We start from the raw sequence: 24828 nt of genomic DNA, 5'->3' as shown, positions 1-24828 counted from the left end.
AAAACCCTCTCCTGTCTGATCATTTCCTGATAACATTTACATTTACAATAATTGATTACACAGCAGTGGAGAGTAGACTTTATCACAGATGTCTTTCTGAAAGCGCTGTAACTATGTTTAAGAATGTAATCCACCCACTGTTATCATCTTCAATGACCTGTACCAACACAGAGCAGAGCAGCTATCTGAACGCTACCCCAACAGAGGTCAATTATCTTGTTAATAATAATTTTACCTCCTCACTACATACGACTCTGGATACTGTAGCTCCTGTGAAAACTAAGGTCTCAGATCAGAAGTACCTGACTCTGTGGTATAATTCTCAAACACGTAGCCTAAAGCAGATGACTCGTAAGCTGGAGAGGAAATGGCGTGTCACAAATTTAGAGGATCATCATAATTGGAGAAATATTTTGCTGATTTATAAGAAAGCCCCCCGCAAAGCCAGAACATCTTACTATTTGTCACTGATTGAAGACAATAAGAACAACCCCAGGTTTCTCTTCAGCACTGTAGCCAGGCTGACAAACAGTCAGAGCTCTTTTGAGCCAACCATCGTTAACTAGTAATGACTTCATGAACTTCTTCACAAATAAAATTCTTATCATTAGAGAAAAAAATTACCAATAATCATCCCACAGATGTAACATTATCTACAGCTACTTTTAGTACCGTTGATGTTAAGTTAGACTCTTTTTCTCCAATTGATCTTTCTGAGTTAACTTCTATAATTACTTCCTCCAATCCTCCGTGTCTTTTAGACCCCATTCCTACAAAACTGCTCAAAGAAGTCCTGCCATTAATTAATGCTTCAATCTTAAATATGATCAACCTATCTCTAATAATCGGCTATGTACCACAGGCCTTCAAGCTGGCTGTAGTTAAACCTTTACTCAAAAAGCCATCTCTAGACCCAGCAGTCTTAGCTAATTATAGGCCAATCTCCAACCTTCCTTTCATATCAAAAATCCTTGAAAGAGTAGCTGTCAAACAGCTAACAGATCATCTGCAGAGGAATGGCTTATTTGAAGAGTTTCAGTCAGGTTTCAGAGTTCATCACAGCACAGAAACCGCTTTAGCGAAGGTTACAAATGATCTTCTTATGGCCTCTGACAGTGGACTCATCTCTGTGCTTGTCCTGCTAGGCCTTAGTGCAGCGTTCGATACTGTTGACCATAATATCCTATTAGAGCGATTAGAGCATGCTGTAGATATTACAGGTACTGCACTCCAGTGGTTTGTATCATATCTATCTAATAGACTACAATTTGTTCATGTAAATGGAGAGTCCTCTTCACTCACTAAGGTCAATTATGGAGTTCCACAGGGTTCAGTGCTAGGACCAATTCTGTTTACATTATACATGCTTCCCCTAGGCAGTATCATTAGAAGACATAGCATACATTTTCACTGCTATGCAGATGACACCCAGCTCTATCTGTCCATGAAGCCAGATAACACACACCAATTAGTTAAAGTGCAGGAATGTCTTAAAGACATAAAGACCTGGATGGCCGCTAACTTTCTGCTTCTTAATTCAGATCAAACTGAGGTTATTGTACTCGGCCCTGAAAATCTTAGAAATATGGTATCTAACCAGATTCTTACTCTGGATGGCATTACCTTGGCCTCCAGTTATACTGTGAGGAACCTTGGAGTCATTTTTGACCAAGACATGTCCTTCAATGCACATATTAAACAAATATGTAAGACTGCTTTCTTTCATTTGTGCAACATCTCTAAAGTTAGAAATATCCTGTCTCTTAGTGACGCTGAAAAACTAGTTCATGCATTTGTTACTTCCAGGCTGGACTACTGTAATTCATTATTATCAGAATGTCCTAAAAACTCCCTGAAAAGCCTTCAGCTAATCCAAAATGCTGCAGCAAGAGTACTGACAGGGACTAGAAAGAGAGCAGATTTCTCCTGTTTTGGCTTCCCTTCATTGGCTTCCTGTTAAATCCAGAATTAAATTCAAAATTCTACTCCTCACATACAAGGTCTTAAATAATCAGGCCCCATCTTATCTTAATGACCTTGTAGTACCATATCACCCTATTAGAGCACTTCGCTCTCACACTGCAGGCTTACTTGTTGTTCCTAGAGTATTTAAAAGTAGAATGGGAGGCAGAGCCTTCAGTTTTCAGGCCCCTTTTCTGTGGAACCAGCTTCCAGTTTGGATTCGGGAGACAGACACTATCTCTACTTTCAAGATTAGGCTTAAAACGTTCCTTTTAGCTGAAGCATATAGTTAGGGCTGGACCAGGTGACCCTGAATCCTCCCTTAGTTATGCTGCAATAGACGTAGGCAGCCGGGGATTCCCATGATGCATTGAGTTTTTCCTTTCCAGTCACCTTTCTCACTCAGTATGTGTTAATAGACCTCTCTGCATTGAATCATATCTGTTATTAACCTCTGTCTCTCTTCCACAGCATGTCTTTCATCCTGTTTTCCTTCTCTCACCCCAACCAGTCGCAACAGATGGCCGCCCCTCCCTGAGCCTGGTTCTGCCAGAGGTTTCTTCCTGTTAAAAGGGAGTTTTTCCTTCCCACTGTCGCCAAAGCGCTTGCTCATAGGTGGTCATATGATTGTTGGGTTTTTCTCTGTATCTATGAAGCGCCTTGAGGCGACTTTTTTTGTGATTTGGTGCTATATAAATAAAATTGAATTGAAATTGAATTGTACTTCTGTGACATTTACAGTTGCTTAGTTAATTAAGTGACTTAATTACTCACTTTTATTTACTAATTGAATTACTAAATGAAGCTGGAATTGTGTATTCTGCAGTTTTTAATAGTGTGTTATTAGTTTTTAAAGAAACAATATGCATTTTATACTATATTGTAAAAAGTATAAGGTAAGTTGAATTTAAAATATAATTAATAAAGTGTTGACTTTTTTCATCAATTCTTGTAGATACACAGAGTCGAGACTGAGCCTGATGATCATACTGAATCAGATGACAGCGGCAGGAATCTCCAAGTTCAACTGCAGATTGCAGATGCAATTATATTAATGTAGATTAATATAAACTCTTCAAGGGTCAAAATCTGCACACACATCATTCTGCATAGTGAAGGTCAGACAATTTGTGCATTGATCTTGAGAAGTAAGACTCATTAATTAATAGTAATATAATTAGACAAATGTTGAAACTTTATATTTCGATACATTTTGTCAACAACAAAAGAAACCAAGCTGTGCAGGTACTGATTCATTTTTGTCAAGATTTGCCTGATTTAACTGTTGTTACCCTTGCTTATAGCTCACCTTAATATGTATAAAAATGTGAAAAGTTTTTGATGTGTGTTAGAATGATTGTTTAATTGGCAAGGTTTGAACGAACAATTTTCAGAAGCCTCAAAATTCATCTGTTACTATTCCACGAATGATTGAAATAAAGTTCACCTCCATTTCAACATTGAATACGACTTTGGACATAAGAACTAAAAGGTGCTGTCCACGCATGTGTCCGCTAAGCCCCAGAAGGGTATAACCTGGGTCAAATGTGTTATTGTGTCTGACACACCTACAATACGAGGACTCGCAGAGTGACGTCACTGAAAGTGTGTTTAAAGTGTGTTAAGTTCCAAAACTGGCCATTTTTCTGAGCGTCCTCATTTTGTGAGTGTGTTATCATAAAATTGTCCTAAGATGTCACGAAAACAAGTACACACACACACACACACACACACACACACACACACACACACACACACACACACACACACACACACATATTTGCTTTCTAATGCATCATTGAATGTGCTTTATAAATAATACTTGTTTTTCTCCATCTACTCATTGCATTGTTTATTTGATTATACCTCTTCTTTGCCTTGCAGTGAAAGAATGAATGAACAACATTCCTCCCTTTCTGTGTTCCCTTTCTCTGCAATCAGTGTAAGCCGGTGCTGTGGCTGAGCTTCGCCAATATACCAAGAAACTACGAAATCAGGAAGGGAAAAATACATTTTTACTGCACTGGGTTTACTGATTTGGTTGGACTAATGATTGCCTGATTATCAAGGGGCAGCTTTGTTATCCCTTCAGGTTTCATGCAAGTGAAGCAGCGATCAAAAAGTTACCCGTCTTGCAAAGAGCTGAAATACTTTTTTTCTACAGCTCATGGAACAGAAAAGGCATTCAGACGTCTTTTTGTGCAGCTGATGTTCTCTTTGTTTTTGATTATCTTTACCAGTCAGCTCCTTTGTTCTGGTGGCGCAGGAATAAGATACAGCTCCTCCCTGCTCCCATCAGATCCACACCAAATCCAACACCAACTATCCTTGCTGTTCCCCCTTTTTTTTTCCTCTGGGGGTTTCAATTCTTGCATTTTCCACTCAACATATACTTAAATCCTTAATCTTTTACCATTGATAAGATAAAAGCTTATCACAATAGAAAGGAACACAGTTTTATTTTTTTTAATCACAGGTTTGCAGGAAAAGCCTGCACCAAAGGATGAAGGGAAACAGTTTCTGACCATCACTCAAAAGCTTAGTATTGTTTCTGTAAATTGAGTTGCACCGTGCTCACAGTAGAATGCAGAATGACTTCCTCCCATGAGTGATAACGTAAAGCCCGGGTTTAGGCAGGATATCTTCTTCCGTCCTGGAGGAACAATAAATGGGGATTAATATGCTGCGTGACAGAGAAATGGAGGACTGAGGTTGCTGCCTCTCGTAGCGACACATGATCAGCGCAGGGAATTTATTCCTGCTTGTGACACTCAGGTATGTGAGTGTCTATTTGTCTCATCTGGACTCACACTTCAAGCACAGACACACAACAAGTTACTTCATTCCCCCTCAGCTGATTATGGATACAAATACATGCAAATTCAACTTGGCCTTGGTTTGTGTCTATGGCAGTAAGGACGGACCCGACCACATAGTTCACACTTTTGACACCCTTTTTTTCCCAGTTGCAGCTTTTCAGCCGCCAGCCACACATACACACAACAACAACAACAAACTCATCAGGTCCCAGCACGTTGAATATGGGAGGCCTCCCTCACACCCCCACGTGGGGGTCGCATCCCTTTCTTTGTTGTGTCAAAGGGTCTACCTTGCAATGTAAGGCGCCTTGAGGCGACCTGGGTTAGGCTTTGTGGTAAAGTTTGAGTTTAGCTGATTCTCACTCGTTACAAGACTTCATTTGAAATGTAACATCCTTTAGCCTTTTTTCCTGTTTCCCATGTGTCTAAAACAAAATGTGACCATAACCTGGATTTTAACACTAGCTATTTAAAACTCATACCAAAAACCTGTTAGACTTGTAAAGGTCCTTTCATTCCTAAGCTACAATTCTTGCTTACATTGGAATGCAGTCTGGGTAGCGATGTCACTCTCTAGGCAGTGAAGATGGCATCACTGTTAACACTGTTAACACTGCTATCGCATAAATTATGCTCTGTATGCTTCACGTCTAAAGTGCATAGTGCATGCACATCTCTAAAAGTGTGCTTAAAGCCCACAAATTGAATTGGCTTTCTAGTCTGACTGATATCCAGATAGCAGAGACATTTAAACCTAATCTGGGCGATGTTTGGCACTTAGTTACAGCGTTGAAAAGTATCCTGTTGGATCTGTGGCTGAACTGCTGCCATCAGTCAGTTTGGGTCCATAGAAAACTAGGCCACATTCATTGCTACTGTTGATGGAGCAGCCTGACATTTATTGAACTGGGAGGCTCTTGTATTGCAAGGGTGTGTTCTTTCACATACTTTTCTGCTCTGTAAATAGTCACAGCTGCTTTTGACATGTTTAAACAGTTTGATCAATTTGTTTGTTAGTGTTAACTAAAAGATGAGCAAATATTAGACTTAAATGTATGTGCTTAGTACTGCTCTATTTCCAAAATGTGCCATCTGTACATGGACATGTTTCTTGCCAACAGGTTGATATTTGTTATACTGAGTAATAGTGATGGCACAGTTTGTGAGATAATCCAAGGGGATAGGTTGTGTCATAAAAAATAATTCAAGTAATATTCTCTTTCTCATGTTTTCCTCTTGTGGACACAGGGAATCCAATTAAGCATAACAATACAAAATGTTAAATGCAATTTTAACATGATTTTGCCAGGTGTGCCACTTAAAAGTCAGGAGCAAAGCATGTTTTCAGTCAAATGAATGAACAAATATGTCTGCCTTCTTTTTCCACTTTTTCACTTTATGTGTTTTTGTTCAGTTCAGATTTTTTTCAGTATCTCCGGCTGGCACCCGGAGAACCTTGTGGAGAGTCCAAACTGAAGGATAATCAAATGATTTATCTATTGAGGAGTACGAATGTAGAATGTATATTTTGCAACAATGTGTCTCTCTGGCTTTGCAAATGTTTTCTTAGTCTGATTTATTTTCCTCTTTCAGGAGTCTCTGTCAGCATCTCCAACTTAAGCCTGGTGGCCATTGCTATCGAAAGTTACAGTGCCATCTGTAACCCACTGAAATCCCGTGCATGGCAGACCCGATCTCACGCCTATCGCGTCATCGCTGCTACCTGGGTGGTGTCATTGTTAATCATGGTGCCCTATCCGGTGTTTCCCAAGGCATAATGGTACTGTGGGCCGCATGTGCCGCTTGGACTGGCCCAATCCACAATCTGAGCAGGCCTGGTAAGTGCTTATTAACATGTTATGTTAAACTATTTGCTGCCAGAGAAAGAAATATAAAAGATAGGTAGAAAAAAATCATGGTCTGTAATCAGTTTATCAGACAAATCTTTATGCAAAGAAAAAAAATATGTGTGTGGGCTGGATGACTAGTTTGGAAATGATGACTGCCAGCTATTTTAAAGCAATAATATCTACCATTCTCTTTTTTTTTTTTTTTTTTTGAAAATAAGTAATCAGTAAAGTAACGGGATTACTTTTTTGGGTAAGTAATCAGTAATTAGTTACTGATTACTTTTTTCAAGTAACTTGACCAACACTGCCTATGAGCAAAGCCAGTGTTGTGTATAGTAAATTTCGATGGTGCCAATAAAGTACAGTGTTTCATTTTTTAACTTTTTACAATTGAATCGCTTTTTGAAAAGTCCCTCTAACTTGCTAACTGGATTGCTGTTGTTTTTTTTTAGCTTGTTTGCAAATCTGACAGTACTTTAACATTAGCATTTCTTCTTTCAAGCTGCAAGTGTTAATTTTAAACATGAAGTCAAACTGTCAAAAGTCAAGCAATTCTATACATCATTATAAGAAGAGTTGTTTGTTTTCAGATTATAGCCTGCCTACCCAAACATGTGGTAAAAGACCACATACTGGAGAACACATGAGCAAAATGCTCGATATTAAACACTTCAAATTTACAGTGTTACGTTTTCTGATGCAAGCTGAAATATCTTAATTAAAGCACTCAACAGTGGGCAGAAAATGAAATGAAGCATATTGAATATTCACCCACTTTGGAATCTTTCAAAACACAGATCATTTAAACACAAGTTTAAATTCATTAAACACAATTCATTAATAAATGAATATATATATGAATAATAAAAGAAAGCATTTTTAATTTCAATTGTATTCTAAGGTTTTAAGATTTACCTTGTGAAATACATTTTACTTTTTGACCATATGACATATATCAATTTGGCTAACCTGTATTAATAAAAGTTCATCCTAAAGAAACTGAAATATTTTCCTAAATTTTAAAGGTTTTTGTTGATTTATATATATATTAATGACATGTATTATATGCATGTAGCACCCATAATAATACTTCACAACATTTCACATTTCTTTTTCTTTCTGAGCTGTTCCTTGCTGGATTTGCTACCATGATTAGCATTGTTATCCTGTTGAAAGATCCATTTCAGGTTCAACTTCAATTTTCAGACAGATAGCTTCCCAATATTTTCAAGCACTCTTTGACATGATCCAGAATTCATAACTGACTCAGTGGCTGCTAGCTGGCCAGTCCCTCGGGTAGCTAAGCCACCCCAAACAGTTTCATTTTCACCTCCGTGCTTCACAGTTCTTCACCCAAAAAGCAGCTATATATTTCTACTGATCCATTTGTCCTGAGCGTGCTATTTGCCTTCAAGGGCAAACTGTATTTTTTGTTGGACAGCAAAGGCTGTTTCGTGATATACCCCGCATGCAGGCCATATTTATGAAACCGGATTCTGACAGCAATAGTTGCAAGGGTTGTCTGCATGTCCTCTGTTTTCTAGAGGCTTTCTTTGTATCAGACAGTCTGCATTACGGCTGAAGACATCAGTTCCTGACAAATTATCTATCTGTGCCAGATTTTAGCACATATGTAACTGACTTCTCTGTACACACTTCAAAGGCAAAAAGGACACCAAGGAGCTCTTGGAGGGGATTTTAAACTTAAGAAGTTTATAGACATAAGCTAGTATATCATACAGTATAATGTCTAAATCAGCTACAGAAGTGGGAAGGAACCAAAAGATGACAGAGGCACATCTCAAGGCTTTCTTTTATGGTTGCTGAATGAACTATTCGTTGCCATTTTTACGATTAGCCGAAGCTAGGGAATATTATCTAAATGTCTAAATGCTGGAACAAAAACAACAGCATTAGCAACAAATCCATATAAAAGAGAGATGCTGACAGTGTGGTTAATTGATTGAAGTTTGAAGCCTTGAATTAGGCATTGTGGACATGACCATATATAGAAAATCGGGTCTAGCAGGAGGCTATTAGCTTATTGTAACACTGCATGGCTAGCTTGATTATCAAAATGTCACAGATATGACTGTAATATTGACACCCTTAATTATGTTCCTTTAGGCCTCAACACAGTCCTCAGTGGAGACTATGGACTCATTCAATGACTCTAAAGGCCTAACAGACCAATAAGAAATTAAATATTCCCCACCATTTGTTCTCGCTTTCAAAGTAAAAGTTGCACCAACAGGTTGGGGGATATAGTTTTCTTGCTGGTGACCTGTGGCTCCAAGGAGGTCACTGACTGGTCTCCAGTTCTGCATGACTGGGCTTTAGCAATTAATTTCAGAGTGACTGTGATTCATCCCCAGTGACCACTCACCAGCGAGCTAGGCTCTCCCTCACTGATTGGTGATTTCCAGATAATCAAGGACCCCTCTATAGGCTCGAGGCCTGTTTAATGCAGCCACTGTTTGAGCTTCTTGCAGGACTTTTTGGGAACTTTACTTTTGTTTCCAGACTTCTTCTTTTCACTGCAAACTTTGCTGTTCAAGTTCATCATCCCAGAATACAAATGTTCTAATATTTGTTTAACCTTTGGTAGAACCTCAAAATCCCATCCTTTCGTGAACCTCGGGACCAAAAATGGTCCCGCCCCAAAAGTGCTCTAAAAATGTTATATATCAATATTTTTTTCTACTTTAAATTAGTCAATCTTTTAAAACTACTTCTGCTTAAAATATCCATGTCAAGTTTTAATTATATTTTCATTGTTTTAACCCTTTAAATCCCAGTTTTATTACATGAGCGCCCTGTTTTTTTAGCCCCAAAAAACAAAAAAACTAAATATTTTCCAAAAAAAACATTTGAAGTAATATTTGTTTGTTATTATAATTAGGCCTTTAGATGGACTAAAGATTGGCACCAACAGTCATTTCGATTGCCTTTTATTTTTTTTCCAGGAGCGCATTTCATAAAATGCACACTATCGACCACGCCCAAAAAGTGCTATAAAAAATTTATATATTAATATTTTATTCCACTTTAAATTAGCCAATCTTTTAGACCTACTTCTCCTTGAAATATTCATGTCAAGTTTTAATTACATTTCGCGGATTTTAACCCTTTATATCCCGGTTTCGTCACATGAGCGCACTGCTTTTTTTGCCCCAAAAACATAAAACATAAAACATAAAATATTTTCCAAAAAAAACATTTGAAGTAATATTTTATTGTTATTATAATTAGGCCTTTAGATGGACAAAAGATTGGCACCAACATTAATTTCGATCCGTTTTTAATTTTTTTTGCAGAAGCCGAAAATGTCCCCAGGCGGCGCTGCTGCTCCTGCTCCCCCGGGGAGGAGTGCCTCTGCCGCGGGTGTGTTTCGCGCAGCGCCGGAGCATATGGTTCGGTTCCCATGTCTGCAGCACACACTTCCGCTACCACGTGAAAACAAATACGTCATTTCCTGTTGATTAAAAAAAATTAATGCACCCTCAAACGATCCTAAGGGCAGAAAATGGTCCGGAACGAGCAGCGGGCCAAGCTGCTGCTGCACGCGGGAAATTAGTCTGCCTTTTCCGGGTATCTGTCTCGAGCAGGCCGCTGGAGAAGGTGTGTATGTTCCAGCAGGCGTCACATGTGGAACAAGGGCGCCACCCGGTGGCCAAATAAAAAATTACAATTCTAAGGCCCTGAGTCCAGAATGAAAGTGAAAGTTAAGCCATCGCCACTATGTTAATGGTAATAATTGTACAGTGAAAAATAGCGTTTATAATGGGTTTCAATGGGGCACAAATCGGCCACGAGGTTCGATAGTGGATGTATGCCTTTTATTCAGCCATTTAAGCTCATTTAAAAAACTCAGACTGAAATTTTAAAATAAAATGGGAAAAAAATACATGTTTGAAAATTTGGCTATACTCCATTAAACACAGTGGAAATGGCGTGGAATTAAAAAACGGAAAGGCCACGAAATGGTCCCAGGTTCTAAATAAATGTTTGTGTGGCAGGATGAATGTTATTTCTCGGTTCAGCCCACTTTCGGCCTGGCACATTAGGGAGGCGCTAGTATAAATAATAGCCATTTGAGCATTCCTGGATCGCTTACCTGTGATCTCCTTCTTGGTCACCTGACTTCCCTTGGTGTTGCAGAGATCATTTGCAGGTTACCCTTCTGAAGCCTCCATCGTGGCTGGTAGGTGTTTACTCATTTACTTGGTCGTAAACAGGTATTGTTTTTAGGTCGTAGCTGTAGAAGCCTGCTATGAGCCACTCCATTCATGATTCATGACGCTGTTTACTCAGTACGTAATTCAGTTTTGTTACGATCTCTGCCTTTTATTGTTCTTTTATTGTAAATACTTATTATGCTTTGCAGGAAGTGTGGCCCTTAGTTTTACAGAACGCTACGCTAACCGAAGTGCTGCTGCTTTGCTTTTACTGTCTGTTCCTGTTGCGAGGTTACTTTTCCTGCTGCTGCCAGCTTTTTAAAGTGGACGTTGGCGTGGACAGCGGCTATATGCATGCCGGTTATGGGAGTCGGTTGGCGTGCATAGTGATTGACTGGATGATTAACTTATAGTCGGGCAGACGGCAAGTTGGAGCAATACAGCGATTCTGCCTGCTCCATATTTTAAAGTTTTATCTAGATTGTATGTTGTTTTTCTGTTGTTTTGATTTTTGTTATGCCACTGGTGGGAGGCCCTTTTTCTAGCTGCAGATCACCAGTGTGGTCCTGCAGTTGGGTTATATTAGTTTTGTTGTAATATATTAAAATTTTCTTTGTTTCTTTTATCCAGATGCGGAATGCCGACGTGGAGGAGACGAGGGTGCCTTGGTGGTGGGATCCTTTGAGTGTACACACCTGCCTTTTTTAGTTTATTAGTGTGAGTGTGTGATAGTGTGCTGCACTTGTGTCTTGGTGAGTTTTCTTTTTTTTAAGTTTGTGCGTGGCATCCCTGCCCCTCCACTGGTAAGCCTCGGCTCTGAATACCCTTTTTTAAGCATATTTGTACATTGATATTTATGATTGTGCTTTTATATGTTGTTTTAAATAATTATTAATAAATTGTCCAACTGTTTTATCATTGAACCTTGTCTCTGTACTGAGTATAGCGAACCTAAGTGCCTTCTTGATGATTAGTGTTACATCCAGTATTCTCTGGGTGAAATCCCCAGGGTGGCGTTGTCTTTTAAACTGTGAAGAATATTTACTTTATTCCCACCTCGTGCTGCCTCATTTGCTATACAAATACAGCTAGAAGCACACCTGGATTGTCACACTGACAAACCTGCCACTGACTTCCTATTGTGGACTTTGTGGGCATGTAACAGTGTCCTCACACCTCACACATTTGGTGTCTCTCTCTGTCATGCACAAATGTACTTTGAGCAGTACTTGAAAAGTGCTCTTGCACAACATAGTGAGGTTCATGATTTTATGGATTTTGTGGCTTATTGTCCTCTCACATGGCTTATAGATTTGTTAATTAGTTAGTACAGCGATATTCACTGAGTTGGCTCTTGTTGAGGACATATTAAATCCCTGCCATGAGTGTTGTGATTTAGAGGTTTTCACACAAGTAGCCTCTGCTGGGGTTAATCTATTTTCTTTAACCAGGCAAGTCACTGAGGACAAATTGTTATTTATAACAACGTTTAGCTCTCTCACCAAGAAAAGAGTAAATAAGTGTTTTTCCTAGAATTTCCAGTGCATTTAAAGGAACAGCTACAAGGCTTTTGCTCTGCAAGTATTAATGCTCGATGTCACAAACATTAGGCTTGACATGAGCCTAAGTTGGCTCTAAAGTTTTGGACCCTAAATTCACAACCCAACAACAAGACAGACTGTTGTCAGCAAGTTTATTTACACAATATTCTGAGGTGTAATTGGAAAACTTTAATCATGCTTCTTGCTGTTTTCTAGAGACTGCACTGGGTTCCTCAGATAACTTGGAGCACCGGAGGAAGGACAGGCAGGTGCGACTGGCAGGTAACTTCCCTTAGTTCCCTTTTCATTAAATACAGACCATCTTGTCAATCCTGGGATAAGTTTTTCTCTTAGATGAGTTGCTCAACATGTAATTCAAGGGTATGAAGACAAAGAAAGAAGATTTTAGTGCAGGAATAGCAATCGAGCAATCTCTGAGAGCTAGTGTAGCCTGATTACCATGATGATTGATGCAAATCTGATGGTCACTGATCACCAGATGGTCCACAAGCATGATGAGCAAGAAGCGTGAACAGGGAAGGCTCCAGCACTGGGTGAAGCTCGGAGCAAGAGCCACCCATAGTCAGCTGCAGGGGGGAAAGCTGAAAGCCCACAGAAGAAATCCAGGCAAACCCTAAACCATGACAAGGTTCCCAAACCCAATAAAGACTCCAAGGTAAAAATGCCCCTCCATGGGTGAAAATGTAGCTCTGACCAGAATAACACCTGATGAAAACCAAAAGTGAAATGTGGCAGCTTCTTTCTTATCTCTATCTCTGTCAACAAAAATCCCATCAGGTGTCTTGGGATGCACAGAAGAACTAATTATTTTTTAAATAAACCAGCTCCTCATTTGTGTATTTAGTTCTGCAGACAAGCCATTGAACAAATGTTGATCATCTCAAGACAACAGAGAAGTTCTTATGTAGTGCTTTTCTACTCAAAGGTGCAAAGTGCTTTACACAGCTTACTTGAAAACATCACAGAGCAACTTGTAGTTCAGTATCTTGCACTTTAGCATGCAGACTGGAACAGCAAGAGATTGAACCCCTAACCACCTGCTTAGTAGATTTCTTGCTCGATCTGCTGAACCACAGCAACCCCGAGTTGTTCTCTAAACTGGAGGCTGTGGTGTTCACAGAAGTCTCTTCCCTGGCGATGGAAGTGTAACCTCACGTTGGTGACAAATCTTTTTTGCTTTGCGAGTTTTCAAATCACAGCTGCTCATTTAATAGTTTCTTCAAGCAACAAGTAATTAAGCCTAAAAGATTATTTGCCTTTTAAGCAGCTCATTATCATTTGCTCTTAGTTAACCTCTCATTAGAGTGATTTTAAAATTTTTCCTTTAATTGAAGGATTTACTTGCTCAGAGGGAACTTTGCACACCTTGACCTTACTTGCTGCAAACAAAGCTGCCTTTCTCCAGTCTTGAAAAGTTACAGTCTTTTCAGCCAGCAGCAAATGCTGGTGAAGCAACCATAACTAAATTACTTTCTCAATTATTTATAATGCCTTTCTGGAAGATGGCTGCGAGTAAAACATGCCTCTGCTGGAGTTTTATCATTTTGTTGATATGCGTGCCCGCAGGCTCTGCCGGCAGCCAGTTGTGCCAGAGTGAACCGAGCCGCAGGCCCAGAGGCCGGAGGCCCGAGGGCCCCATTTGCCCCGGAAGAGGCCTGACCGAGCAACAGGCACCAGGCCCTGCCAAGTAGTCACCGGGAGTGAGCTGGTACATACCTGAGCGCCCAGCCCCGGACACCAAGAACCACCAACCCACCGACCACTGAGGGCATCAGTTACCGGCAGGCAGTGTGGTGAGGGGAGATAGGCCTTTCAGGGCCTGGGAGTTCCCAGAGAGGTGGAGTGTAAGACCCGACCTGACATATAAACACAGACAAACAGGCACACACAGACACAAACATGCATTCCCACCCTCATGCACACATATACAAATATACTCAGCACTCACCCAATGTAGGGATAGACATACATGGACAATGTACAAATAATCACACTCCCCAAACAAACTCTATACCCCAGGTCCAGGTACCCTCGTCCCTGGAGGGGGAAACGGCACCTAGACCCAGGAGATGTTACACTTTCCCCCGGGGTGGAAGCAAGCAGACCGCCCCAGGCTCCGCAGCAGCAGGGAGGCCCCGCATCCCAGATCCCAATCAGACGGCCAACACCTCCTCCCAGCCCCCCCGCCCCGATGGCAAGCAGAGAACAGGGGGTGTGTGAAGACCCCAAACCACCCTCCTCTCGCTGATGTGTAGTGTTGCTGCGTGTTGTTCTAAGGTGCATTTAAAACACGGGAGAGCATGGTGCTGCTGCCAGAGAGCAGCAGGTGTTAGCACGGCCCCTCCCGAGAACCCTCAATGTCTACATGGATTTAAAATTGAGGGGTGGGCACCGGCACCAGAGGTGGGGTTGAATACACAGACCGTCCACTGGACGCCGTTAACGTGCCCACCCCCAAGGGGGGAGGGGGGGGAATGCCTCCCCTGCACCCTGGTGACACACCTGCACCCCAAGGCCCTACTTTTGTGGGTGGGTGTGTTGGAGCGGGAAGAGGGAGGCAGCCGGGGATGAAGTGCAGCCTTACATGTTTTGTAAGGCTGCACTTCCTCCTCTGAGGTTGACTTACAGGAAAATGAGAACAGATTTCTTTTTAAAATCTTCCGAGGGAGCATGTGTAGCCAGTGTAATGTCTTCAGGGAAATAAAAGGATTCCACCAGACTGAAGTGTTGAGGCAGAGAGAAAGCACAGAGAAGAGGTGATTAAATCATAAATTAAGCTCTTGTTAGCATTGGTAAACCTCGGCTGATGTGTTTGTGCATCTACATGTGACGAATGTTTGCAGAAATCATCTGAAGACTAAAACGCTGCCATGTTTGAGTACTGCAGGGGACACAAAAAAACTGTATAAGAGGTATATATGTGATTGCTGATGTCTTACTTTCACTGCATCTGCAGGAGAGTGCAATTATAGAGAAACATTTGGTTTAGGGTGCTCTGTGTTAATTATCCAACAAAAATAAACACATAAGAGACGATAACTGTATTCCGTTTCCTGGATTAACTAAGCTGAAACCATTAAATAACTAACCAGCCTGTACCAGCGATCTGTGTCAGCCGATCCCTGCGACCGTGCACTAAGTTTTAGATAAAATAAACTAAGCCGAAACCATTAAATAACTAACCAGCAATCTGTGTCAGCGATGACAAAGATAGCTGGCACAGGCTGGTTAGTTATTTAATGGTTTCAGCTCAGTTTATCTAAAACTTCAGTGCATGGTTGCAGGGATCAGCTGACACAGATCGCTGGCACAGGCTGGTTAGTTATTTAATGGTTTAGGTTTGGTTTATTTAATCTAAAACTTCAGTGCACGGTTGCAGGGATCAGCTGACACAGATCCCTGGCACAGGCTGGTTAGTTATTTAATGGTTTCAGCTTAGTTTATTTGATCTAAAACTTCAGTCCACGGTTGCAGGGATCAGCTGACACAGATCGCTGGCACAGGCTGGTTAGTTATTTAATGGTTTCAGCTTAGTTTATTTGATCTAAAACTTCAGTGCACGGTTGCAGGGATCAGCTGACACAGATCCCTGGCACAGGCTGGTTAGTTATTTAATGGTTTCAGCTTAGTTTATTTGATCTAAAACTTCAGTCCACGGTTGCAGGGATCAGCTGACACAGATCGCTGGCACAGGCTGGTTAGTTATTTAATGGTTTCAGCTTAGTTTATTTGATCTAAAACTTCAGTGCACGGTTGCAGGGATCAGCTGACACAGATCCCTGGCACAGGCTGGTTAGTTATTTAATGGTTTCAGCTTAGTTTATTTGATCTAAAACTTCAGTCCACGGTTGCAGGGATCAGCTGACACAGATCGCTGGCACAGGCTGGTTAGTTATTTAATGGTTTCAGCTTAGTTTATTTGATCTAAAACTTCAGTGCACGGTTGCAGGGATCAGCTGACACAGATCCCTGGCACAGGCTGGTTAGTTATTTAATGGTTTCAGCTTAGTTTATTTGATCTAAAACTTCAGTGCACGGTTGCAGGGATCAGCTGACACAGATCCCTGGCACAGGCTGGTTAGTTATTTAATGGTTTCAGCTTAGTTTATTTGATCTAAGACTTCAGTGCACGGTTGCAGGGATCAGCTGACACAGATCGCTGGCACAGGTTGGTTAGTTATTTCGTGGTTTCAGCTTAGATTATTTTGATCTAAGACTTCAGTGCACGTTCGCAAAGATCAGCTGACACAGATCGCTGGCACAGGCTGGTTAGTTATTTAATTGTTTCAGCTTAGTTTATCTAAAACTTCAGTGCACAGTTGCAGGGATCAGCTGACACAGATCCCTGGCACAGGCTGGTTAGTTATTTAATGGTTTCAACTTAGTTTATTTTCTCTAAAACTTCAGTGCACGGTCGCAGGGATCCGCTGACACAGATCGCTGGCACAGGCTGGTTAGTTATTTAATGGTTTCAGCTTAGTTTATCTAAAACTTCAGTGCACGGTTGCAGGGATCAGCTGACACAGATCCCTGGCACAGGCTGGTTAGTTATTTAATGGTTTCAACTTAGTTTATTTTCTCTAAAACTTCAGTGCACGGTCGCAGGGATCCGCTGACACAGATCGCTGGCACAGGCTGGTTAGTTATTTAATGGTTTCAGCTTAGTTTATCTAAAACTTCAGTGCACGGTTGCAGGGATCAGCTGACACAGATCGCTCGCACAGGCTGGTTAGTTATTTAATGGTTTCAGGTTAGTTTATTTGATCTAAAACTTCAGTCCACGTTCGCAGGGATCAGCTGACACAGATCGCTGGCACAGGCTGGTTAGTTATTTAATGGTTTCAGCCAAGTTTATCTAAAACTTCAGTGCACGGTTGCAGGGATCAGTTGGCACAGATCGCTGGCACAGGCTGGTTAGTTATTTAATGGTTTCAGCTTACTTTATTTTCTGTAAAACTTCAGTGCACAGTTGCAGGGATCAGCTGACACAGATTGCTGGCACAGGCTGGTTGGTTATTTAATGGTTTCAGCTTAGTTTATTTGATCTAAAACTTCAGTGCACGGTCGCAGGGATCCGCTGACACAGATCGCTGGCACAGGCTGGTTAGTTATTTAATGGTTTCAGCTTAGTTTATTTGATCTAAAACTTCAGTGCACGGTTGCAGGGATCAGCTGACACAGATCGCTGTCACAGGCTGGTTAGTTATTTAAATGGTTTCAGGTTAGTTTATTTGATCTAAGACTTCAGTGCATGGTCGCAAAGATCAGCTGACACAGATCGCTGTCACAGGCTGGTTAGTTATTTAATGGTTTCAGCTTACTTTATTTTCTGTAAAACTTCAGTCCACGTTCGCAGGGATCAGCTAACACAGATCCCTGACACACGCTGGTTAGTTATTTAATGGTTTCAACTTAGTTTATTTTCTCTAAAACTTCAGTGCACGGACGCAGGGATCAGCTGACACAGATCGCTGGTTAGTTATTTAATGGTTTCAGCTTTGTTTATTTGATCTACAACTTCAGTCCACGTTCGCAGGGATCAGCTGACACAGATCTCTGGCACAGGCTGGTTGGTTATTTAATGGTTTCAGCTTAGTTTATCTAAAACTTCAGTGCACGATTGCAGGGATCAGCTGAAACAGATCGCTGGTACAGGCTGGTTAGTTATTTAATGGTTTCAGCTTAGTTTATCTAAAACTTCAGTGCACGGTTGCAGGGATCAGCTGAAACAGATCGCTGGTACAGGCTGGTTAGTTATTTAATGGTTTCAGGTTAGTTTATTTGATCTAAGACTTCAGTGCACGTTCGCAAAGATCAGCTGAAACAGATCGCTGGCACAGATCCCTTGCACAGGCTGGTTAGTTATTTAATGGTTTCAACTTAGTTTATTTTATCTTAAACTTCAGTGCACGCTCGCAGGGATCCGCTGACACAGATCGCTGGTTAGTTATTTAATGGTTTCAGCTTAGTTTATTTGATCTAAGACTTCAGTGCACGGTTGCAGGGATCAGCTGACACAGATCGCTGGCACAGGCTGGTTAGTTATTTAATGGTTTCAACTTAGTTTATTTTATCTAAAACTTCAGTGCACGGTCGCAGTGATCAGCTGACAGAGATCGCTGGTTAGTTATTTAATGGTTTCAGCAGGGATCAGCTGACACAGATCCCTGGCACAGGCTGGTTAGTTATTTAATGGTTTCAGCTTAGTTTATTTGATCTAAAACTTCAGTCCACGGTTGCAGGGATCAGCTGACACAGATCGCTGGCACAGGCTGGTTAGTTATTTAATGGTTTCAGCTTAGTTTATTTGATCTAAAACTTCAGTGCACGGTTGCAGGGATCAGCTGACACAGATCCCTGGCACAGGCTGGTTAGTTATTTAATGGTTTCAGCTTAGTTTATTTGATCTAAAACTTCAGTCCACGGTTGCAGGGATCAGCTGACACAGATCGCTGGCACAGGCTGGTTAGTTATTTAATGGTTTCAGCTTAGTTTATTTGATCTAAAACTTCAGTGCACGGTTGCAGGGATCAGCTGACACAGATCCCTGGCACAGGCTGGTTAGTTATTTAATGGTTTCAGCTTAGTTTATTTGATCTAAGACTTCAGTGCACGGTTGCAGGGATCAGCTGACACAGATCGCTGGCACAGGTTGGTTAGTTATTTCGTGGTTTCAGCTTAGATTATTTTGATCTAAGACTTCAGTGCACGTTCGCAAAGATCAGCTGACACAGATCGCTGGCACAGGCTGGTTAGTTATTTAATTGTTTCAGCTTAGTTTATCTAAAACTTCAGTGCACAGTTGCAGGGATCAGCTGACACAGATCCCTGGCACAGGCTGGTTAGTTATTTAATGGTTTCAACTTAGTTTATTTTCTCTAAAACTTCAGTGCACGGTCGCAGGGATCCGCTGACACAGATCGCTGGCACAGGCTGGTTAGTTATTTAATGGTTTCAGCTTAGTTTATCTAAAACTTCAGTGCACGGTTGCAGGGATCAGCTGACACAGATCGCTCGCACAGGCTGGTTAGTTATTTAATGGTTTCAGGTTAGTTTATTTGATCTAAAACTTCAGTCCACGTTCGCAGGGATCAGCTGACACAGATCGCTGGCACAGGCTGGTTAGTTATTTAATGGTTTCAGCCAAGTTTATCTAAAACTTCAGTGCACGGTTGCAGGGATCAGTTGGCACAGATCGCTGGCACAGGCTGGTTAGTTATTTAATGGTTTCAGCTTAGTTTATTTGATCTAAAACTTCAGTGCACGGTCGCAGGGATCCGCTGACACAGATCGCTGGCACAGGCTGGTTAGTTATTTAATGGTTTCAGCTTAGTTTATTTGATCTAAGACTTCAGTGCACGGTTGCAGGGATCAGCTGACACAGATCGCTGGCACAGGCTGGTTAGTTATTTAATGGTTTCAACTTAGTTTATTTTATCTAAAACTTCAGTGCACGGTCGCAGTGATCAGCTGACAGAGATCGCTGGTTAGTTATTTAATGGTTTCAGCTTTGTTTATTTGATCTAAAACTTCAGTGCACGGTTGCAGGGATCAGCTGACACAGATCCCTGGCACAGGCTGGTTAGTTATTTAATGGTTTCAGCTTAGTTTATTTGATCTAAAACTTCAGTCCACGGTTGCAGGGATCAGCTGACACAGATCGCTGGCACAGGTTGGTTAGTTATTTCGTGGTTTCAGCTTAGATTATTTTGATCTAAGACTTCAGTGCACGTTCGCAAAGATCAGCTGACACAGATCGCTGGCACAGGCTGGTTAGTTATTTAATTGTTTCAGCTTAGTTTATCTAAAACTTCAGTGCACAGTTGCAGGGATCAGCTGACACAGATCCCTGGCACAGGCTGGTTAGTTATTTAATGGTTTCAACTTAGTTTATTTTCTCTAAAACTTCAGTGCACGGTCGCAGGGATCCGCTGACACAGATCGCTGGCACAGGCTGGTTAGTTATTTAATGGTTTCAGCTTAGTTTATCTAAAACTTCAGTGCACGGTTGCAGGGATCAGCTGACACAGATCGCTCGCACAGGCTGGTTAGTTATTTAATGGTTTCAGGTTAGTTTATTTGATCTAAAACTTCAGTCCACGTTCGCAGGGATCAGCTGACACAGATCGCTGGCACAGGCTGGTTAGTTATTTAATGGTTTCAGCCAAGTTTATCTAAAACTTCAGTGCACGGTTGCAGGGATCAGTTGGCACAGATCGCTGGCACAGGCTGGTTAGTTATTTAATGGTTTCAGCTTACTTTATTTTCTGTAAAACTTCAGTGCACGGTTGCAGGGATCAGTTGGCACAGATCACTGGCACAGGCTGGTTGGTTATTTAATGGTTTCAGCTTAGTTTATTTGATCTAAAACTTCAGTGCACGGTCGCAGGGATCCGCTGACACAGATCGCTGGCACAGGCTGGTTAGTTATTTAATGGTTTCAGCTTAGTTTATTTGATCTAAAACTTCAGTGCACGGTTGCAGGGATCAGCTGACACAGATCGCTGTCACAGGCTGGTTAGTTATTTAAATGGTTTCAGGTTAGTTTATTTGATCTAAGACTTCAGTGCATGGTCGCAAAGATCAGCTGACACAGATCGCTGTCACAGGCTGGTTAGTTATTTAATGGTTTCAGCTTACTTTATTTTCTGTAAAACTTCAGTCCACGTTCGCAGGGATCAGCTAACACAGATCCCTGACACACGCTGGTTAGTTATTTAATGGTTTCAACTTAGTTTATTTTCTCTAAAACTTCAGTGCACGGACGCAGGGATCAGCTGACACAGATCGCTGGTTAGTTATTTAATGGTTTCAGCTTTGTTTATTTGATCTACAACTTCAGTCCACGTTCGCAGGGATCAGCTAACACAGATCCCTGACACACGCTGGTTAGTTATTTAATGGTTTCAACTTAGTTTATTTTCTCTAAAACTTCAGTGCACGGACGCAGGGATCAGCTGACACAGATCGCTGGCACAGCCTGGTTAGTTATTTAATGGTTTCAACTTAGTTTATTTTATCTAAAACTTCAGTGCACGGTCGCAGTGATCAGCTGACAGAGATCGCTGGTTAGTTATTTAATGGTTTCAGCTTTGTTTATTTGATCTACAACTTCAGTCCACGGTTGCAGGGATCAGCTGACACAGATCGCTGGCACAGGCTGGTTAGTTATTTAATGGTTTCAGCTTAGTTTATTTGATCTAAAACTTCAGTGCACGGTTGCAGGGATCAGCTGACACAGATCCCTGGCACAGGCTGGTTAGTTATTTAATGGTTTCAGCTTAGTTTATTTGATCTAAAACTTCAGTCCACGGTTGCAGGGATCAGCTGACACAGATCGCTGGCACAGGCTGGTTAGTTATTTAATGGTTTCAGCTTAGTTTATTTGATCTAAAACTTCAGTGCACGGTTGCAGGGATCAGCTGACACAGATCCCTGGCACAGGCTGGTTAGTTATTTAATGGTTTCAGCTTAGTTTATTTGATCTAAGACTTCAGTGCACGGTTGCAGGGATCAGCTGACACAGATCGCTGGCACAGGTTGGTTAGTTATTTCGTGGTTTCAGCTTAGATTATTTTGATCTAAGACTTCAGTGCACGTTCGCAAAGATCAGCTGACACAGATCGCTGGCACAGGCTGGTTAGTTATTTAATTGTTTCAGCTTAGTTTATCTAAAACTTCAGTGCACAGTTGCAGGGATCAGCTGACACAGATCCCTGGCACAGGCTGGTTAGTTATTTAATGGTTTCAACTTAGTTTATTTTCTCTAAAACTTCAGTGCACGGTCGCAGGGATCCGCTGACACAGATCGCTGGCACAGGCTGGTTAGTTATTTAATGGTTTCAGCTTAGTTTATCTAAAACTTCAGTGCACGGTTGCAGGGATCAGCTGACACAGATCGCTCGCACAGGCTGGTTAGTTATTTAATGGTTTCAGGTTAGTTTATTTGATCTAAGACTTCAGTGCACGTTCGCAAAGATCAGCTGAAACAGATCGCTGGCACAGATCCCTTGCACAGGCTGGTTAGTTATTTAATGGTTTCAACTTAGTTTATTTTATCTTAAACTTCAGTGCACGCTCACAGGGATCCGCTGACACAGATCGCTGGTTAGTTATTTAATGGTTTCAGCTTAGTTTATTTGATCTAAGACTTCAGTGCACGGTTGCAGGGATCAGCTGACACAGATCGCTGGCACAGGCTGGTTAGTTATTTAATGGTTTCAACTTAGTTTATTTTATCTAAAACTTCAGTGCACGGTCGCAGTGATCAGCTGACAGAGATCGCTGGTTAGTTATTTAATGGTTTCAGCTTTGTTTATTTGATCTAAAACTTCAGTCCACGTTCGCAGGGATCAGCTGACACAGATCCCTGGCACAGGCTGGTTAGTTATTTAATGGTTTCAGCTTAGTTTATTTGATCTAAAACTTCAGTCCACGGTTGCAGGGATCAGCTGACACAGATCGCTGGCACAGGCTGGTTAGTTATTTAATGGTTTCAGCTTAGTTTATTTGATCTAAAACTTCAGTGCACGGTTGCAGGGATCAGCTGACACAGATCCCTGGCACAGGCTGGTTAGTTATTTAATGGTTTCAGCTTAGTTTATTTGATCTAAAACTTCAGTCCACGGTTGCAGGGATCAGCTGACACAGATCGCTGGCACAGGCTGGTTAGTTATTTAATGGTTTCAGCTTAGTTTATTTGATCTAAAACTTCAGTGCACGGTTGCAGGGATCAGCTGACACAGATCCCTGGCACAGGCTGGTTAGTTATTTAATGGTTTCAGCTTAGTTTATTTGATCTAAGACTTCAGTGCACGGTTGCAGGGATCAGCTGACACAGATCGCTGGCACAGGTTGGTTAGTTATTTCGTGGTTTCAGCTTAGATTATTTTGATCTAAGACTTCAGTGCACGTTCGCAAAGATCAGCTGACACAGATCGCTGGCACAGGCTGGTTAGTTATTTAATGGTTTCAACTTAGTTTATTTTCTCTAAAACTTCAGTGCACGGTCGCAGGGATCCGCTGACACAGATCGCTGGCACAGGCTGGTTAGTTATTTAATGGTTTCAGCTTAGTTTATCTAAAACTTCAGTGCACGGTTGCAGGGATCAGCTGACACAGATCGCTCGCACAGGCTGGTTAGTTATTTAATGGTTTCAGGTTAGTTTATTTGATCTAAAACTTCAGTCCACGTTCGCAGGGATCAGCTGACACAGATCGCTGGCACAGGCTGGTTAGTTATTTAATGGTTTCAGCCAAGTTTATCTAAAACTTCAGTGCACGGTTGCAGGGATCAGTTGGCACAGATCGCTGGCACAGGCTGGTTGGTTATTTAATGGTTTCAGCTTAGTTTATTTGATCTAAAACTTCAGTGCACGGTCGCAGGGATCCGCTGACACAGATCGCTGGCACAGGCTGGTTAGTTATTTAATGGTTTCAGCTTAGTTTATTTGATCTAAGACTTCAGTGCACGGTTGCAGGGATCAGCTGACACAGATCGCTGGCACAGGCTGGTTAGTTATTTAATGGTTTCAACTTAGTTTATTTTATCTAAAACTTCAGTGCACGGTCGCGGTGATCAGCTGACAGAGATCGCTGGTTAGTTATTTAATGGTTTCAGCTTTGTTTATTTGATCTAAAACTTCAGTCCACGGTTGCAGGGATCAGCTGACACAGATCGCTGGCACAGGCTGGTTAGTTATTTAATGGTTTCAGCTTAGTTTATTTGATCTAAAACTTCAGTGCACGGTTGCAGGGATCAGCTGACACAGATCCCTGGCACAGGCTGGTTAGTTATTTAATGGTTTCAGCTTAGTTTATTTGATCTAAAACTTCAGTCCACGGTTGCAGGGATCAGCTGACACAGATCGCTGGCACAGGTTGGTTAGTTATTTCGTGGTTTCAGCTTAGATTATTTTGATCTAAGACTTCAGTGCACGTTCGCAAAGATCAGCTGACACAGATCGCTGGCACAGGCTGGTTAGTTATTTAATTGTTTCAGCTTAGTTTATCTAAAACTTCAGTGCACAGTTGCAGGGATCAGCTGACACAGATCCCTGGCACAGGCTGGTTAGTTATTTAATGGTTTCAACTTAGTTTATTTTCTCTAAAACTTCAGTGCACGGTCGCAGGGATCCGTTGACACAGATCGCTGGCACAGGCTGGTTAGTTATTTAATGGTTTCAACTTAGTTTATTTTCTCTAAAACTTCAGTGCACGGTCGCAGGGATCCGCTGACACAGATCGCTGGCACAGGCTGGTTAGTTATTTAATGTTTTCAGCTTAGTTTATCTAAAACTTCAGTGCACGGTTGCAGGGATCAGCTGACACAGATCGCTCGCACAGGCTGGTTAGTTATTTAATGGTTTCAGGTTAGTTTATTTGATCTAAAACTTCAGTCCACGTTCGCAGGGATCAGCTGACACAGATCGCTGGCACAGGCTGGTTAGTTATTTAA

At 41.5% G+C, this 24828-nt stretch overlaps 1 long non-coding RNA gene across 2 annotated transcripts; it reads left to right on the top strand.

Moving 5' to 3' along the window:
- The first annotated feature begins 10756 nt into the window (after nucleotides 1-10756).
- LOC146715357 (uncharacterized) lies at nucleotides 10757-14737 on the top strand. Of its 2 annotated transcripts, XR_014918966.1 has the most exons (4): nucleotides 10757-10835; nucleotides 11440-11612; nucleotides 12567-12632; nucleotides 13938-14737. It is a non-coding gene; the product is annotated as an uncharacterized LOC146715357 (long non-coding RNA). The 2 variants fall into 2 exon arrangements; XR_014918965.1 differs by lacking the exon at nucleotides 10757-10835 and having other exon boundaries at nucleotides 11382-11612.
- The last annotated feature ends 10091 nt before the right edge of the window (nucleotides 14738-24828 follow it).

This window comes from Copadichromis virginalis, linkage group LG3 (assembly GCF_057382275.1).
Source record: "Copadichromis virginalis isolate Kocher_CV1m ecotype Utaka linkage group LG3, C_Virginalis_male_GT1.1, whole genome shotgun sequence".
Classification (NCBI taxonomy): Eukaryota; Metazoa; Chordata; class Actinopteri; order Cichliformes; family Cichlidae; genus Copadichromis; species Copadichromis virginalis.
This window is presented reverse-complemented; position numbering and strand designations above follow the sequence as displayed.